Source organism: Melanerpes formicivorus, unplaced genomic scaffold (genome assembly GCF_026170545.1).
Source record: "Melanerpes formicivorus ecotype bairdi unplaced genomic scaffold, bMelFor1.0.p_v2 SCAF_255, whole genome shotgun sequence".
Taxonomy (NCBI): domain Eukaryota; kingdom Metazoa; phylum Chordata; class Aves; order Piciformes; family Picidae; genus Melanerpes; species Melanerpes formicivorus.
The window spans coordinates 78,586-83,022 of record NW_027142607.1 but is presented as its reverse complement, the minus strand read 5'-3'; positions in this window follow the sequence as shown (position 1 = coordinate 83,022).

Genomic DNA, 4,437 nt, shown 5'->3' with positions numbered 1-4,437 from the left:
CTCCAGGTAAGTCCAAGCCTCTGCTGCTCTCTGGGGTTCTTCTGTATCAACCTGGAATGTTTGAAATGCCTGCATGGTCTTGGAGGGGATTAAGACCCCTAGGAGGCCAGCTCACCCTGACCCCTCTCCTCCAACTCCCTAGCTCTCTTGTTTAACGAGGTGTAGAAGTGTGGTATTCATGTGTCTGAAAAGAGGCTTTGAAATGAGCTACACGGGGTTCTGGAATACGTAAGCTTACAGCGTGTCCGTGTCATACACAAGGAGTGCTTTTTCATTTGCGTGTGTTGTAGGGTTATTAAATATTTACTGATTTGGGCGTGTCTGTTTTTCTTTCTTTTATTAGACTGGAAAGCCTTCCGAACAGAAGCTGTCTGAGCTCCTTCCCATGCACAGCGGTAACAAACTGTGCTGCTGCCGAACGCTGTAAACTCACTGTGCTGCTGCCGAACGCTGTAAACTCACTGTGCTGCAGCCGAACTCTGTAAACAAACAAACTGTGCGGCTGCCGAACTCTGTAAACTATCAAACTGTGCGGCTGCCGAACTCTGTAAACTATCAAACTGTGCGGCTGCCGAACTCTGTAAACTATCAAACTGTGCGGCTGCCGAACTCTGTAAACTATCAAACTGTGCGGCTGCCAAACTCTGTAAACTAACAAACTGTGCAGCTGCTGAACTCTGTAAACTAACTGTGTGGCTGCTGAACTCTGTAAGCTATCAAACTGTGCGGCTGCTGAACTCTGTAAGCTATCAAGCTGTGCGGCTGCTGAACTCTGTGTCCCTTAAGGACGTAATGAATTGTAGGATGGCTTGTGTGGAGGCAGGGGAGGTTCCTCCTATGTTTGACACCCTGTTGATGTTTGGGTGTGTGGGTGAGAGCGGGCACGGCAGAGACGTAGGAAATACCTACGAAGCGAGCGGGAGTCCCGATCTGCGGTTCCACGTCTTTGCGAGGAGCGTGGCCAGAGACGGACGACGAAAGTTGTCAACGGGCGTGTGGCTAGTAATTGCATGTGTAGGACCGGTCAGTAAAGAGAGAGCATATTCTTTCCCTAGAAGGATGTCGGCTCCGTCAAGCCCGGCTACTTTAGACTGGGCTCGGCCGGGCTCAGTTCCCCTCGGCGGCTCCGTTGAGGTCGGCTCTCTGCTCGGCTTTTTGGATGTCCTTGGGTTCCCCTCCAGGTAAGTCCAAGCCTCTTCTGCTCTCTGGGGTTCTTCTGTATCAACCTAGAAGGTTTGAAATGCCTGTATGTTCTTGGAGGGGATTATGACCCCTAGTAGGCCAGCTAACCCTGACCCCTCTCCTCCAACTCCACGGCCCTCTTGTTTAAGAGGTGTGGAAGTGTGGTATTCATCTGCCCGAAAAGGGGCTTTGAAACGAGCTCCACGGGGTTGCAGAATACGTAAGCTTGCAGCGTGTCTGTCTAATATGCAAGGAACGCTTTTTCCTTTGCGTGCGTTGTAGGGTTTTTAAGTATTCACTGACTTGGGCGTGTCTGGTTTTCTGTCTTTTATTAGAATGGAAAGCCTTCTGAACAGAAGCTGGCTAAGCTCCTTCCCACGCTCAGCGGTAACAAAACGTGTTGCCGCCGAACTCTGTAAACTGAAAGCGTTGCCGCTGAACTCTGTAAGCGGACTGTGCTGCCGCCGAACTCTGTAAGTCTACTGTGTTGCCGCTGAACTCTGTAAGCTGAAAGTGTTGCTGTTGAACTCTGTAAGCGGACTGTGTTGCCACCAAACTCTGTAAGTGGACTGTGTGGCAGTTGAACTCTGTAAACTGACAGTGTCGCCGCTGAACTCTGTAAACGGTCTGTGTTGCTGCTGAAACCTGTAAACTCATGGTGTTGCTGTTGAACCCTGTGATCTGACAGTGTTGCCGCTGAACCTTGTAAACTGACAGTGTTGGTCCTAAACCCTGTGTCCCTTAGGGACGTAATGAATTGTGGGATGGCTTGTGTGGAGGCAGGGGAGGTTCCTCCTATGTTTGACACCCTGTTGATGCTTTGAGCGTGCGGGTGAGAGCGGGCACGACTGAGACGTAGAAAATAGCTATGAAGCGAGCGGGAGTCCCGATCTGTGGTTCCACGTCTTCGCGAGGAGCGTGGCCAGAGACGGACGAAGCGAAAGTTGTCAACGGGCATGTGGCTAGTAATTGTATGTGTAGGACCGGTCAGTAAAGAGAGACAATTTTCTTTCCCTAGAAGGATGGTGGCTCCGTCAAGCCTGGCTACTTTAGACCGGGCTCGGTGGGGCTTGGTGGTGCCAGGCTCTGCCAAGGTTGGCTCTTTGCTCAGCTTTTTTGATGTCCTTGGGTTCCCCTCCAGGTAAGTCCATGCCTCTGCTGCTCTCTGGGGTTCTTCTGTATCAACCTGGAATGTTTGAAATGCCTGCATGGTCTTGGAGGGGATTAAGACCCCTAGGAGGCCAGCTCACCCTGACCCCTCTCCTCCAACTCCCTAGCTCTCTTGTTTAACGAGGTGTAGAAGTGTGGTATTCATGTGTCTGAAAAGAGGCTTTGAAATGAGCTACACGGGGTTCTGGAATACGTAAGCTTACAGCGCGTCCGTGTCATACACAAGGAGTGCTTTTTCCTTTGCGTGTGTTGTAGGGTTATCAAATATTTACTGATTTGGGCGTGTCTGTTTTTCTTTCTTTTATTAGACTGGAAAGCCTTCCGAACAGAAGCTGTCTGAGCTCCTTCCCATGCACAGCGGTAACAAACTGTGTTGCTGCCGAACGCTGTAAACTCACTGTGGGGCTGCCGAACGCTGTAAGCTAACAAACTGTGGGGCTGCCGAACTCTGTGTCCCTTAGGGATGTAATGAATTGTAGGATGGCTTGTGTGGAGGCAGGGGAGGTTCCTCCTATGTTTGACACCCTGTTGATATTTGAGCGTGTGGGTGAGAGCAGGCACGGCAGAGACGTAGAAAGTAGCTACGAAGCGAGCGGGAGTCCCGATCTGCAGTTCCACGTCTTCGCGAGGAGCGTGGCCAGAGACGGACGAAGCGAAAGTTGTGAATGGGTGTGTGGCTAGTAATTGTATGTGTAGGACTGGTCAGTAAAGAGAGAGCATTTTCTTTCCCTAGACAGATGTTGGCTCCGTCAAGCCCGGCTACTTTAGACTGGGCTCGGCCGGGCTCAGTTCCCCTCAGCGGCTCCGTTGAGGTTGGCTCTCTGCTCGGCTTTTTGGATGTCCTTGGGTTCCCCTCCAGGTAAGTCCAAGCCTCTTCTGCTCTCTGGGGTTCTTCTGTATCAACCTAGAAGGTTTGAAATGCCTGTATGTTCTTGGAGGGGATTATGACCCCTAGTAGGCCAGCTAACCCTGACCCCTCTCCTCCAGCTCCACGGCCCTCTTGTTTAAGAGGTGTGGAAGTGTGGTATTCATCTGCCCGAAAAGGGGCTTCGAAATGAGCTCCACGGGGTTGCGGAATACGTAAGCTTGCAGCGTGTCTGTCTAATATGCAAGGAACGCTTTTTCCTTTGCGTGCGTTGTAGGGTTTTTAAGTATTCTCTGACTTGGGCGTGTCTGGTTTTCTGTCTTTTATTAGAATGGAAAGCCTTCTGAACAGAAGCTGGCTAAGCTCCTTCCCACGCTCAGCGGTAACAAACCGTGTTGCCGCCGAACTCTGTAAGCTGAAAGTGTTGCTGCCGAACTCTGTAAGCTGAAAGTGTTGCTGCCGAACTCTGTAAGCGGACAGCGTTGCTGTTGAACTCTGTAAGCGGACTGTGTTGCCGCCAAACTCTGTAAGTGGACTGTGTGGCAGTTGAACTCTGTAAACTGACAGTGTCGCCGCTGAACTGTGTAAACAGACTGTGTCGCCGCTGAACTGTGTAAACAGACTGTGTTGCCGTTGTACTCTGTAAAGTGAAAGTGTTGCCGTTGTACTCTGTAAAGTGAAAGTGTCGCCGCTGAACTCTGTAAACGGTCTGTGTTGCTGCTGAAACCTGTAAACTCATGGTGTTGCTGTTGAACCCTGTGAACTGACAGTGTTGCCGCTGAACCTTGTAAACTGACTGTGTTGGTCCTAAACCCTGTGTCCCTTAGGGACGTAATGAATTGTAGGATGGCTTGTGTGGAGGCAGGGGAGGTTCCTGCTATGGTTGACACCCTGTTGATGCTTTGAGTGTGCGAGTGAGAGCGGGCACGACTGAGACGTAGAAAATAGCTACGAAGCGAGCGGGAGTCCTGATCTGTGGTTCCACGTCTTCGCGAGGAGTGTGGCCAGAGATGGACGAAGCGAAAGTTGTCAACGGGCGTGTGGCTAGTAATTGTATGTGTAGGACCGGTCAGTAAAGAGAGACAATTTTCTTTCCCTAGAAGGATGGTGGCTCCGTCAAGCCTGGCTACTTTAGACCGGGCTCGGTGGGGCTTGGTGGTGCCAAGCTCTGCCAAGGTTGGCTCTTTGCTCAGCTTTTTTGATGTCCTTGGGTTCCCCTC